This window comes from Protopterus annectens, chromosome 1.part0 (assembly GCF_019279795.1).
Source record: "Protopterus annectens isolate FY-2018-M chromosome 1.part0, PAN1.0, whole genome shotgun sequence".
Lineage (NCBI taxonomy): Eukaryota > Metazoa > Chordata > Ceratodontiformes > Protopteridae > Protopterus > Protopterus annectens.
This window is the reverse complement of record NC_056725.1, coordinates 463,943,876-463,959,314: the sequence shown is the minus strand read 5'-3', so window position 1 is coordinate 463,959,314 and position 15,439 is coordinate 463,943,876. Positions and strand designations below refer to the sequence as shown.

Genomic DNA, 15,439 nt, shown 5'->3' with positions numbered 1-15,439 from the left:
AAACAAATCATACTAACATTTCTTTTATTTTCACACAGTATGCATTCCAGCATTTTACATGCTTTAAATAATTTCTAGACCTTTTCCATGCTTAATGCAGACAGACCCCCACTTCCTAAATAAAATATTATTGTAGGATTATTGCCTACGCACACACACACACACACACACACACACACACACACACACACACACACACACACACACACACTCTTGCACTGCATGAGTGTTAAGCTTCTGCATGTCCCTGGTTCAAATTACACTTCCTAGTAGATTTACTTTGTTACAGAGGTTTGTGGTCACACCCTCCACAGAAAATTCTTCCTCATGTGGCCTGCAATATATCTGTGGCAAACATTCTTAACAAGATCTACAATGGAACTGTTTTTGAGGTAATCTACAAATTATCTCCTTATCTCACAAGTTACAGACAATTGCTGCCATTCTCAGTCCTTCCTCTCTATTAAATACTTCTACAAAAGTATTCCAACTTTGATTTAATGCCTTCATTTTTTAAAATATTTATAACAAATTCATGACAAAATTAAAATAAATAAACAAACAAAACAAATAAATAAGTACATTATAGTCCATAAATGTAGAAAATGAACTCCACCGAATATTCCTGCATACATTCCTTGGAACCAATAAAAAATATAGACTACCTATTGTGGATTAGATCCCTTTATAGAATATCCAATCCTGATGGAGTGGGTGGTTCTCTCCAGGACCAACAAGTAAAAAGTAATCAATGCTTTCATCTACCAGTCTTTATTAGAACTGTATCTGATGAAGTCTGATAGACAAAATTGTCCATTACTTTAAATAAATCAGATGACGTAAAGCTCGGAGAAGGATTGCTTCATGTGTTTATTACTTGATTTTGAGAATGTGCACATTACACACTGGTTAGCTGTCCGCCTGTAAAATATCTACAGGAATATAACAGTGATTACTTCAAAGAAGCTTTTCCTTTTATCTTTACAAACATTCCTTGGGATATGAGAAAAGTAGTCTTGTATTTTTTTTTAATTGTGATATTTTTTCCAGTTTATGTCATACTGACAAACTGATTTGGACAACAATAAACTAATAGTTCCCTGATATGCATACATCTATAAATTGCTAATATAACATAGCACTTTTTGAAGTCATTTTGTATTCCAAATTGCTCATGCAGAAAGTCTAAAATCCACTGGAGGAAATGGATCTCTTTTTGGTGACTTCAGACCATTTATTTATAGATAGCTACAGATGAAAAAAAGTAAAAAAAAAAAAAAAAAAAAAGACAGTCAATAGAGCCACATATGCTTCAGGATTACAGCACATTACATGGACAATATGTAATTCAAGCTTCAGCTAGCTTGAAGTGCCTGCTGGAAGTGTAATTCTCACTAGATTTCTAAGAAGTATTCTGTATAGTCACTGGTACCCACGGTAGTGGTGCTGCGGTAGTGTTGTCGCCTCACAGCAAGACGTTGTCACGTTCGATTCTCAGCTAGAGCATCTTTTGTGTGGAGGCATGCGTGAATGGGCATGCCTTCGTTGAAGGTTGTGCGTCAGGGCTGGTAACTCGGCATGTAAAAATCCACTACCAAACATTAGCGGACCAGAGTTCCGCTGTGGTGACCCCTGACCGGGATAAGCCGAAAGACACAACAACAACATTCTGTATAGTCAATGGTATGGCTTGTTGGACTTTTCATACGTGCTCCAGTGGAACTGCTTAACTCTTATCATTTATGCATCAGGCAGTCATCTTAACTTTTATACTAACATATGTTTTGACCTAGTCTGTGAAACCTACTTTGTTGTTTTTCTTTCGTTTTTTCCCGGTTAGGGGTCGCAACAGCTGTACTCCGGTCCGCTAATGATTGGCAGTAGATTTTTTACGGGTGCCGAGGTGCCAGCTCAACGCCCAACCTTCAATGAAGGCACACCCATTATACATATGTCTTTTGAATGCCACTCGACTGCGGGGAGGACATGCAGACTCCACACAGAAGGCACTCCAGCTGAGAATAGAATGGGAGAACCTCTTGCTGTGAGGCAACAATGCTACCGCTGCACCACCTCAGCTTAGTCTGTGAAACCTACTAACAAGTGTAAAAAATTTAATGGATGCTGTGAGGATCATTTGATGGTGTGATTATATACCCCTTAGTAAACCTGTATTGATAATAGATTGCTACAGTCTGTTTCAGTTTTCCAGCAGAAAATCACTACATTGCTATGCAGGGAGGAGAAATTTGGTAAATTCCACTTTCTAACACAGTTAGCTTTGGCCAGACAAACATAAAAGCAAACTTTGTTTAACACGCCTTTGGTTTAAATTTCATACAAACTTCCCAGCTAGTGAAAAATGCAGTGTTATTAAGGAGGGTTTCACTCCTTTCAGCATTTCTTCTACAAGAGTGCAGAAAACAGCATATCATTGTGCTTTTCCCTGTCTGCCAATAATTAAAAGGAGGTTCCTGTCGGGGGGGGGGGTGACACAAATGGCATAGGTGACAGTCATGAACAGGACTGTGATAATAAGCCTGATACAACTAGAGTAATCTTAAATCATGGAGACGAGAAAAAGGAAACCACTGCATAAATGGTGAGCACACATGACTACACACACACACACACACACACACACACACCTAACATATACTGTTTATATGAATGCATGTGTGTGTGTGTGTGTGTGTGTGTGTGTGTGTGTGTGTGTGTGTGTGTGTGTGTGTGTGTGTGTGTGCGTGTGTATGAGTACATGTATGTGTGTGTATGTTTGTGTATGTATATATGTGTCCTTGTGTGTGTAGGTTTGTGTTTGTATACGTATCTGTGGTGTGTGTGTGTGTGTAGTCATGTGTGCTCACCATTTATGCAGTGGTTTCCTTTTTTCATGTATATATATATATATATATATATATATATATATATATATATATATTATAAACACATAGAAACTTGTATGTAGAGGAGCATTTTCAAAAACAGAAACAGTAGAACCCCTTTGTAATCCAAAGACAGTGGGCCATCAAGTCCCATTAAGAATAAAAATGTATGAGGATTCTAGTGAATACTTACCTGCAGGGTGTCTATGCAGTACACTTGAGTCTGCCTCACTGTTTAAGCAGGAGCACATTCCACTAAAATGGGAGTAACTGAAGTTCTGTGGTATTCACTACATTCCAAGAACTATATGTGCATTTTATCACTGTACTGCATTACTAACTGAAAGTCTAAACTTGTTTGAAGGTCCACTGAGTATTACTTAAACTTAATCCTGTCAGCTATGGCCCTCTGGTTCGTGACAAAGGAAAGTACAGCATGATTAAGAACCTCTAAATTTGCCTCTCCAGTCCTGAAGCAGAACAATGCATTCCTTTTGTCTCTTTATAGTAAAAGTAAATTGTACAAGTGTAAGATGGAGCTGCTAATCCCTTAGTGTAAATGAGGGAGGGAGAGTGGAACATGTGAATCAAATGAATGCAGATTTCAGTGCCATCCGTGTCCCATGTGTATCAGCATAATTTCTATACAATATTCTGTACGTATGTTAAAGTAAACATTTATAAAACCTACTTCCACATAATGGGAAGAGCACATTACAGAAACAAACAACAAACTATACTTACATGTTTTGCTGTGTTTGATATTCTTTTTATAGGACACATCAAAAATGAATGCCATAAAACACTAACCATATGCAAATATATGAAAAAAATATTCTGACCTAATAAAATTATATTTAGATTATCTTTGATTGTACTTTGGGGTTGGTGTAGGTGAGATCTGTTCTTGTTACAATGTATCATACTACTAATATGTTAGGACCAAGTATTTATTTTATTTTTATTTTATTTTACATTTGTTGACCGGGATAGTCCAACTGGATTAATGTCCATTTTCAGTGGAGGCCCGGGGAGAAAAGCTCCAAGGTAAACAGATAAGTAATAACAAAGAAGGCATATTACAGATAAGATATTTACAAACAACATAGCAGACATGAAATGACAATATCACAAGTTCGAGTTACCCCTGGTAACATTCAGGGAAAAAAATAAACTAATTTGATTAATAGATTATATGAGTATGTAGAAGTAACACCTTTCAGGAATGACCCATGAATTTTAGTTTAGTTAAATGAGCAGTTCAAAATTGTGCAGTATGAAAGTGGAAAATGAGACTCAAACCCAGGTCTACAAGTGCTATAGTGCTGCACTATAGTAGAACATAGTAGCTGGTGACATTCTGTTAAGACATCAACGGAATAAGACAAAAATAAATGATCCTGGCTTAAAGTTTGTTTCTTTTATTTCTATATTGTTTTCATTCCTTTGCCTGCTAATCATTGTGCCTGCCTAGTGGTACAATGGACCAATCATTCCATGCCAGAGAGGATTATCCTCAAACTGACCAGGCAGGGCCTTATGGGTAGGGAGCAGACATTGTGATGTGCTTCGCCTCATGCTATGGAAACTGGTAACAATTTTCTGTTACAGACCTAACCCCTCTCCCAGGTGGCGACATGCCGCTCCTTCACATACAGAGCAGGAACTACACCACCAGCTTGGGAGTCACAGTGGACACACCTCCTTAAACCAGCCCCTGATTTCATTGTTTGTGAGACCGCTGTCCCATGACACTGGAGTAGCAGGAGTAGTTAGGTGGGACCCCCCCCCCGAAACATAACAAGTGTCATGCATCCTCCCTGCCCACACAGTCATTTGCCCAAGCTGTCAATCAAACTCTGATCACCAGAGAAGTAGTCAGGGCTTTAGCCCTCTATTCCACTGGGCTGGCCAAACCTAATGTCTGATTTACAATAAAATGTGTTATTTTTAGAAACAATCAAAAACTCAGGATTTTATATAGGACAAAAAAAACATGACTGATTTTATGAGAGTTACAACAGCAATGACATATTTACTGTTTACTGCTTAGCCTGTGCTTCAGGTATACTGACTAAACTTTTCACAGTAATTAACTAAACTTCTTCTTCTTCTTTTAGCTTTTCCTGGTTAGGGGGTCACCACAGTCGATCACCTGTCCGCTCATGATTGGCATGGAGTTTTACAGTGTTGAGTTGCCAGCCCGGTGCCCAACCTTCCACGGAAGGCATACACACGCACACACTCATACCTAGGGCCAATTTTAGAGTATCCAATCCACCTACCGCATGTCTATGGGATGTGGGAGGAAACCGGAGCACCCAGAGGAAACCCACACGACCACAGGGAGGCAGACTCCGCACAGAAGGCACTACAGCCAAGGATCGAACCAGAAAACTTCTTGCTGTAATTAACTAAACTTGAAAGTTATAATAGAATGACTACATTTACATCTGGTCTCTCCATGAGATTGTATTACGGTTTACCTGTGGGCCATATATTTGCATTCGTTGCACATCCCATACTTATAGGTCCCCACTTCCCTAGGTGGGTTCTTGCCATTCTGCTTCTTTATTATTGGATAACATGTATTTAAAAGAATGTGTAAACATAAACCAGGTCCCGAAGGGCTTAAGAGTGTGTAATTTTCAAAAGCAGGAAATGATGTTTTATGCCTGTATAATGTTTAGTATAAATTCTGTGGAAAACAGAGTGGCTTTATTCTGATGAAGTCTTCTAGTAAGAAGAAAACACTAAATCTTGTAACTTTGTGGAATAAAATGAGAGAGAAACTACTATTTGTGCCATTGGTGGTAGAATTTTTTTTCTGGATTTGGAGACAATTCCTGATTTGTTTTGTTTATTAGTTTCACCTATCCTGAGATTGATCCTACTTGTGAGTTTATTTGTTGAAACATTGAGCCCTTTTAGTACTCTTCCTAAATTTAAACATGAACAGCAGCCCTGCCCAGTACTATGGCCAACTGTGTGCCACTTCACTGAAAAACCCTCAGAAATACACAACCAGACTGATGGTCACAGGGCTCTAGCTGGTGAACAATGGGCAGCTGGTGTGATTAAAAAGTCAAATTAAAACAAGAATGAATGATTAATCCATCTTAAGTATCAGCCTTGCACGAACCACGAAAAAAATAAGTAAAAAACTGAACAAACATGAGAATGTGAGCATCACGATACCTGGTATCAGCTTCTGAACCAAACAGACTCAGTGGTTCTCATACCCAAAAGCAGGTCATGTCATGGAATCTCCACTGCCAGACCCAGAATTTACATTGCAGAAGAAGGGGAAAACGCATACTGGGAGAGTTCATATGAAGCTTGATTCACTACCATTGCAAAAAGGCATTTTGTTTGCATGGAGCCATTTCAGTTTTAATAATTTCTTCTACTTGCCCTGGCAAACTTGATTTTTGTTTGCCAGAAGATGTGGCTATATTCTATATTTTGACAATATCTTCTGTTGTAGTATGTCAAATTTATCAGCAAAGTTCAGCTTTAGCAAACAAACTGCACTGCTTGCTGATTATTTGCAGTCTTTCCCCTATTCCTGTTAAGAGACCACATTATTTCTGTAACTGAGACAGAATACGAATAAAAGACCTCATTTACTTGCTCAAATGATAGACCCATTTGTTTGCAAGACCAATGTGAAAGCAGTAATAAAGTCTGACACCTCTATGGCATGAATACATACATACAGGTGTATGTCTCTTTTTCATCTGTGACTATACCATCTTTCTGAGAGTTTGACAATACTATGGGAAAAATAAAGATTCAACATCACAACTCAAATAGTTTCTGAATTTGCCTAAGGGAACGATGTGTCATTGTTACTTTCATGGTTGATGGCTTTGCTCTACTAACACCATTATTTGTGCCCGTTGGTTTCCTAACTTCCAATCGACTCCTGGAAGCTTGAGTGACAGATCGGTCAGATGAAGTTGGACGTCCTTCATATCAATAAGGGAAACTAGAGAATGGGTAAACCATACATTAAACCCTAATTGGAGAATGAACATTCTCCAGCAGGGTGTTAATGCCCACTGAAAAATGAGTCAGATACTCCACAGCAGTATATTAAGGTGCAGTGCAGATTGGATTGTAAGGAAGCTAACGGCCACCATTATTTTACACTCGCTAAGCAGTGCTGTTGCTGTTTAGCCGGAGTAAAATTAAAAGAAATACAAATAGAAAGTGTGCATGTTTATGTGAGTGTATGCATGCATAAATGTGAGAGTGATATCAACTGAGTCATTATATTATGCACTTTTGCTGTTTAGTGGGTGTCAAATTAAAATAAACATTTAAAAAATAAGAAAAGTGCATATGTATGTGTACTTGCATGCATGAAAGTGGAAGTGTGTGTGTGTGAGAGGATAGACAGAGACAGACTTTTAATTGATTGAACACTGGCAACAGCTGTTAAGAGGTATGCATGCCTCTCAACCTCTTAGCTCAAGAAATCTGAATTAAGTCTAATGGATGGGGGGAAACAGACTCAAAAACAGGGACAGATTTTAAATATTGCTCTTACAAACTTCAAACGTTGCTAGAATAAAAGGATTTGTTTTAGCATGCATTTTCTGAAGGAAATAAAGTCTGTAACTCAAATGTATGTAATTATTTATTGACTTTGATCCCCAATAATTTTGCAGCAAAACAACAATTTCATGAGGAACGGACAAAAAAAATGTAGAGAACTGAGAGTTATGGAGGTAAGAAACCTTTTAATGGTTGCCATTATTGATTTTTGTTAAATGTACACTGCTTCTGAATGTTTGAGGTGCGTGTGTGTGTGTGTGTGCTTGAGAGAGAGAGTATCTGTGTAGATATTAAATACTTACCAAACTTATATTTTGGATTTAAAATACATCACCCAACCGCATTTATAACAGCAAATTTGAAACAGTAGTCAGAAGAACTATTTTACATCAAAGTATAAAAAAATATAATGATAAAAGAAAAACAAAACAAGTTTACAGATAGCCTATTCTCTAAGTGCAATAATGCCCTCCAAACTGTGTGTTACTGTGTAAATAATTCCCTTTCAGGGATGTAGAGAACCTCTGCTGAGAACAGCCTTAGGCATGCGTTATTTGCACAGTAACACACACCTTGTTGGGCATTATTGCTTACATAGTTTCTACATAGCATCAGCAACTAACTGTAATGTGAATTACAAACTCTTAGAATGCAGCATGGTGGCACAAGACAGCATCTGGAATTGTAGTTTATGGAAGACTTTTGCAGCCAAGACCAGCAAGCTATCTCTTAGACTACTGGTTGCAGTATTAGGTTTAGCAATGCAACATTAGAGGTTTAAATATCTTCAATCTCTTCAGTCTGTCTTATCTTTTTTTTTTTTTCATTTCAGAGCCATTGTCCATTGGCTAATATGATCAGAGCACAAGGACATGGCTTTGCACTTAATTTCTATTTGCACTTACCTTCTACTGGTACTTAATTTTTACTCAGACTTTGCACTCCATGCTGTTGCTTAGTGCAGACATCCATGTATTTATTTATTTATTTATATAGTTGGTGGTGCAATGGTGGGGCACGGTTCACTGCTTATTTCAGTTAGTTGCCAATGGTGTGATTAGTTATTTGTTTATATAATTGGTAGTGCAATGACAGGGCATGGTTCACTGCTTATTTCAGTTAGTTGCCAATGTTGTGATTACTTATTTATTCATATAACTGGTAGTGCAATGGTAGGGCACAGTTCACTGCTTTTTTCAGTTAGTCGCTATTATGTAGATGCTATTTTTCCTTGTCGATATGAAGGACGTTTAACTTCATTTGACTGATGATCTGCTGCTTGAGCTTCTAGGATTTGAATGAAAGTTAGGAAGCTGTGCCCATCACTTTTAAGAACAGTAAATAATGTTTCTGCATTTTGACACCAAGAAAGCTCTCTGAAATTATTCAATGGGGATACAGTGCCATGACCAGATATATTGTCATGTATGAGTCAGTCAAGCAAAGTACATGCTAACCAGTTTAGGGGGGATAATAGCTTGTCACTGACCCACCCATGTCACACAAGTTGCAGAAGAAGAGCATTGACAACATAAAAAATGTTAATACAGCAAGTAATACAGTTAAGGAGAAGGTTCAGGATGATGTACTTAAGGCTAATTCTTTAGATGACAGTTTGAAGGGGAAGATTGACTTTCTTATTGGCTTATATGTCTATCATAAAGTGCAGGCATATCTGTAAGGGGAAGGGGTTTGCTTTGCAGGACATTTAAATGAAGTTAAACCAAATGGAATGCAAAGAATCATAGTATTCTGGACGCAGCACAGATGTTCTGTGCTCTGTTTTTATGGCATACATATTTTTATACCAGACTACATTACATGGGATGTAGATATTATTGAATTATTGATTATATATTAGTATATGTATAAAATAAAGCTTTGCTGAAAATTTATGAAGCATAGAATCCTATTATCAATTTAAAAGTCTTTGTACTAACTGGTATGTGTGTTTGTGTAGATGATACGGTTAAGCAACTAATCTACTGTCAGACTATTTGCTTATTCATGTTTTAGCATAAAATTATAATAAATGTAGCTATATCTAAGTTAAAGATATTTTAAAACTAAATTACTATTCAACAGTACAAGTAAAACCAGTATATCAAGGTATATGTTGACACCAGTTTTAAAAAGATGATTAAAAATAATGTTTCAAATACGCAAATTACAACTCAGGTAGAGTAGAATAAAAAAGCAAACAACATGGTACATACACATCCTGTATAGCATCTTACTTTACTGGTTGTTATGACTTAATTAATAATAATTAGTCACATGCCAGAACATTCCAGTATTAACTAATATCCGATTTGTTTTCTTTTTATTCATTCTGAAAGGAAGACCTAGCATTCTCATAATTTTGTTTTTACCACTTCATAGCTAATATATGATGTGATGTGCCAGTTTTACATTGTGGAGCTTAAATTTAAGACATTTAGCAAGGGGCTTTGGAACTATGCAAGTTACAGTTCACATTTATTGATTTTTAAATCTCCTAAAATATCTTCATTTTTTTCTTTGAATCAAACCTATGCAGCATAAGCCAGTTTAGAAAAAAAATCCTTTCCATGTAGTTTTCACAAAACTGCATCATATTATTAATGCATAGTTATGGTGTGCAAAACTGGTAGTTCTGGTAGAAAATGTGTATTATTGATGACCCTTTAAAATGTCCATTTAAAAGAAAAAACAACACTGGCTAAAACATTATAAGGTGAGAAAGTTCAGATGTCTTTACAAATCAACTGGAAGTGGTATAGAATACAACTAAAAAGTACTAAAATGCAATATCACATTCTACAGTAATCATTTGAAACTAGTGTGTATATAATATGAGTAATACTTTGTGTGCACAACAAACATTAACCCAAGGAAAGACTAACAGATATGTAACAAAGTAATGCTACATCTGGTATATAAGTTGAGTTCTATATTAAAATGCAGCTATACTGGTGGAATGCCAAACTCCTATATGTGCATTCATGAGTGTGCATATGTACAGGAGTATTTTAGATAAAGTTTGGAGGACTGCTACACCCTCCATTTCTTGGTCTGATAAGCCACGCCTGAGTCTACTAGGGGTCATGTCTTTAAGTATGCATTGTGCATTGCATATTTTACATCATTACTCTGTTTATTAAAATACGTTTTTTTATTGAGAAAACTATTGAGATGTATATACAAAATTATGTTTATTAGGGATGAATAATTCCAGCATGTGATTATGGTTTGTTTAAATTTGCAAACACTTAAAACCAATCCACATAATAATTAATTATAATGAAAATGCATTTCTTAGAGAAGCCCCTTACTTCAAGAAGTGGGAAAAACTAACAACAACCTAATGGCATGCATCAGTTCAGTTCATACATAAGTACTACGCTAGCTGTTCTTGTGGGCCTTTTTAAGCCTAGCTAATTTTCCTTAAAGATGAGAATTAAACCCTATACCTTGTGTTGGTGAGGTAAGCACCTTGGTCATTATGCCAGATCCTCCCCCTTTTATGCAAATCCATCAGCTCGCGTAGAAAGTTGATAACATAAGATATTTACTCAAATATAGTTTCTGAAGAAAAAGAAATACGAAACTGTGTTAATCATCATTATTTCTTCAAATATCATCTCCTATTCTGTCACAAAATTGCGAAGTTTAGGAAGTGCAGAACAAAATTTGAGACAAAATCAAGAGGCATTCCTAAAGTATTGAAAAAAACTGCTGTCATCAGGATGTAGAGACATTTTTCACAAAACTGCTATAATTTCTTCCCCATTTTGTTCAACAGCTTTGAACGAACCAGCCCCTACATTTGAACATACGATAAAAAAAATAATCAAAAGTATACGGTATATCAGGTCCTTTTCCTTAGTATACGTGCTATAGGTATTGAAAAAGTCCATGGCTATAGTCCCAAGTAAAAGGACAGGCAACATTGAATTTTTAGCTTCAGCCATGTGAAGTTTTTTGCATCTTTCGGCTTTTCCCGGTTAGGGGTCGCCACAGCGGAACTCCGGTCCGCTAATGATTGGCAGTAGATTTTTACGTGCCGAGTTGCCGGCCCTGACGCACAACCTTCAACGAAGATACGCCCATTCACACATGTCTCCACATAGAAGACGCTCTAGCTGAGAATCGAACAGGACAACGTCTTACTTGATGCGACAACGCTACCGCAGCAGCACCACCGCAATAGCTTATCTGCTCACCTAACATGAAAATCTTACTTACATAAATATTTTATAGTACATCACTTTTCTTTGCTTTTTTATATTAAGGCTGTTTGGGTGGAGTAGGTCCAACTCTCAATGACTTAGAAAGTGGAGCAGCCATGAAGTGTCCGGCACAATAGATTCTTAGCAGATATCACAATGTTTAAATTTTGGGAAAGCAAGAACAAGTAAGACACTGACTTCTACTGACCTTAAACATACCCTAGAACTTCAAAACCACTAAAGATTAGTGCATAAAGAGGCGACTCAGTAACGGAATTGCACATCCTTTTCAATAGCTATGAACTGGGAACCTCAGCTACTGTTGAGGTCAATGCACATCTGAGCGCAAGAAGGCCATTCCTTCACAAAGTATCTTTTTCGTAGGTTTATAGGCAAGTACTAGACTAGCTGACTAATTGCGGCCTTGCGGGTCATTTTACGCTTGGCCAATTTCGCTGTCAATGGGGAGAATCAAACCTTGTACTTTGCGTCTTTCCGGTAAACACCTTAATCTTTATGCCAACCCCAACCCAAATTGTGGAGCTGTAGGTAAATGGGGTTTATACGTGTCTTCTTCCAGTTTGACTACTTCCCAGCTTATTAATACACGATTGAATAGTTATTTGAATTTGTATAGAGATTTAGTAACGCCATATTTGGTTTTGGATACCCGTTCTTACCGTCCAGGGTAGACAGCCTATCAGTGCAGGCCACGGGCATAGCCGAGATCCAGTTCTGGACGGGACGCCAGTTCGTGACCGGACACGCAGAGCACACACTAATTGAGTACCGAGGGATTTCCAGTTTACCTACCAGCACGTGTTGTGACGGTGGGAGGCAATCGCAGACGCCAGCCCGGCGATGCAGATATCGCACGGAAGGCACCTCATTCAGGGATCGTATCCCAGAACAAGTGCTGTGACTGTGAGGCAGCAATGCTACTCGCTGGACCGCTGTAGTGCTCTGTATATATAATACTTAATAATACACTGTATATACTTAACAATAATACTTAATAATACAAACTAAAACCATTGTAAATATTATCACAGGTCTCAAGCTCCCATCTCCAGAGTGAGGTCCACCGTCTCAGAATGTGGAACAAATGGGCAACTAACCAACAAATTCAACTAGTAAGCTCACAGGATGGTTAAATGTGCTAATTTATATTTATGCAAACGTTATTTTGTTGAATTCATATTATCCAGAATGATTTAACATGAATATCAGTTAAAAATCCTAATGATGAATGTGTGACAATTTGAAAATGAGAGGAACTTGAACTTTTAACACCCAAAATGAGGAGCGTTCCTCGTTCCACTCTTGAGAGCAATGAATATTTCCAAGTGATTAACTGAACTGAATGTTTAGCAACTACTATTATATTTTAGTTTACTCTCTTTTTCTAATTTGTAGCAATAATCTTACAATAGAAGGACAAAGAAGTTAACGTACCAGCTTGATTGTTGTCCTTTCTGGCAGAAAATCTTAATACGCCTTGCGCTCTTTCTGGCTGTAATGCCGTGCTATGCATATGACTTGCATTAAGAACAAAATCAGGATATTTGAACTCCTTAGTCAGCAGTAAGGCATTAGGATTTTAACACCAGTTACTAACTGCTAATTGTACTAGGCTGAGCGTGTTTTGTTTTAATAGTTATGCTACAAGTTGAACCTGACAGGACCATGCTTCTACCATTGACTACCTGAATGCTGTTTTTCAGAATATGAATACACAACTTGATGCAACATAAATATAGTCCTATCAGACAGAAAAAACTACATCAAAGAGAACATCACATTGAACCAACCTTAAAAGTAATAATGAAACAAAAATCGTTTGAGTTCTCTAAAACATTTATTCTGGGTAACTTGTAGGACCTGAAGGTAATAATGTTTAAAAGTCTGTCAACTTGTCCAGACAACAACATGACTATATGACAGAATGTCATCGGCAATGATAGGAAAAATAATTGTTTACAAATACAAACCATAACTTATTATTCCGGAAGTATTATATATAACATAATCGTGTGCAAATATATGAGGATTAGGTGAGAACTAAATAGAAGTGCAGATAAATAAGACAAATGTGTGGGAGCAAAAAGATACTGAGGTCAATACAGGTCACATTTAATCAAACAGGTCATACCAAACATAAAATGATTTACTTAATATATTTACATAAAGGCAAATATCGCTCAGTGGGTGGGAATTACCTGCAGAAGATCTATTTTCAGTGAAAATAAATGCTATAAATATAGTCTAATTGCACTAAAATCTTGAGGAAAGATAGTAAGTCCTGAATTTTGGTTGCATTAAAACACCACAGAACACAAGACATATTTATACATCACAAAGAACTTATCATATTTATAAAAAAATTTACTGTCACTGGTCTTTTTAGCCATTCCCAAGTCTAGTAGCCAGTCTTTAACAAAGTATTCCAAGAACTGATATAGTAACTCAGACAGAAACTGTATACAGATTTTGCATATATTTCAAGGAAAATATTAAAAGAAAAATTCTTTTCTAACAAACTAATGCATTAAATATGTAATATCTGTGCATATCAGTGTAGGCATTTGATGCCATCACTGTGAAATGCCAACTAATGAGATGGAACTTGTGGTTTAGTAACAAAGCAAGAATTCAAATTGTACATCTATCACTACAGACTTTAAACAGTTTTCTGCAAAGCAAATTGCATGTTTTACGCTGCCAACAGCATGACAAGACAAAAAAAGTACAGCACAAGCAAAAAATTAGATGAATAATATGTATAATGTAGTCAGACTATGTCCTACCTGTTGCCCTGCACTGAGGACGAACACAATGCAGTGACTTCAGAGGGATTTCTTGTAATAAGCAGTAGCCTTGTTATTGTGCATGCGCACATACACACACACACACACACACACACATACACACACACGGTATCTTACACTTAGGCTCAATCCTTCGCTCCTGTCTTGAAACTTTCTGTCCCCACCCAACTCACTCACTGACTCACTCACTCACTCACTCACTCACTCACTCACTCACTTACTCACTCTTTTCTTTCTCCTGAAATACAAGCATTTTATGTTGATATTAAAGAAAATGCTCAAAAACAAACATAAGACATAATGGCATATTGCCTAGTTATTCATTAAAGTTGTTTCACCTTTTTATGTCATTACATTAGAAAACATTAAAGATGAATTATGAAATGGAAAAATTACAGGCAGCTATGGAAACACGGGTTGTTCCACTGTTTGTGAAATACAAAAACAATGTTTGCCCTATCTTAAAAATATATATTTTCTTTCTAGGTTTAAAAATGTAAATACGCCAAAAACATTTATAGTTTTATTTAGAAATGAAACTAAAAAGGGTTAGCACAGTGATATGAGGAGTCATTTTCATTTGTAACTGTGGGCTGCTTGGTAAATTCATTTAAACTGCAAATGTGATGCAGAATGCTTTTTGTTGCAGAATTCACTTGGTGTCTTAAATGTGTCAGTTACAGTTCTGGTGTGTGAGAATATATGTGTGTGTTTATTGTCACTGTTGAAGTGACACATTGACATCATGCACTAAAATGGGAAAAAGAGGTTTAGGATGGAAAGATATACACACAGACAGAGAGAAAGATATTCCCGACTAAGCACCATTGGAAATTTACATGGTTAATTTATTCTGATCTGCTAATTTATGATTCATTATTTTAATTCCTGGAATATACTGCAGTATTATGATGGCATCTTATCTAATAGGTAGCATAAACAAAGCACAACA

At 36.8% G+C, this 15,439-nt stretch overlaps 1 protein-coding gene across 2 annotated transcripts in view; it reads right to left on the bottom strand.

Moving 5' to 3' along the window:
- The window catches only part of LOC122792914 (5-aminolevulinate synthase, erythroid-specific, mitochondrial-like), a 199,260-nt gene extending 184,688 nt beyond the window's left edge, over positions 1 to 14,572 (bottom strand). The window contains exon 1 of one of the 2 annotated variants that reach the window (XM_044060480.1): positions 14,467 to 14,572. The gene's annotated coding sequence lies outside the window, so the exon portion shown is untranslated. Of the gene's footprint in view, positions 1 to 10,900; positions 10,924 to 14,466 lie in introns of those variants that run through there. The other variant, XM_044060489.1, reaches the window with a different exon arrangement.
- Between the last annotated feature and the right edge of the window lie 867 nt (positions 14,573 to 15,439).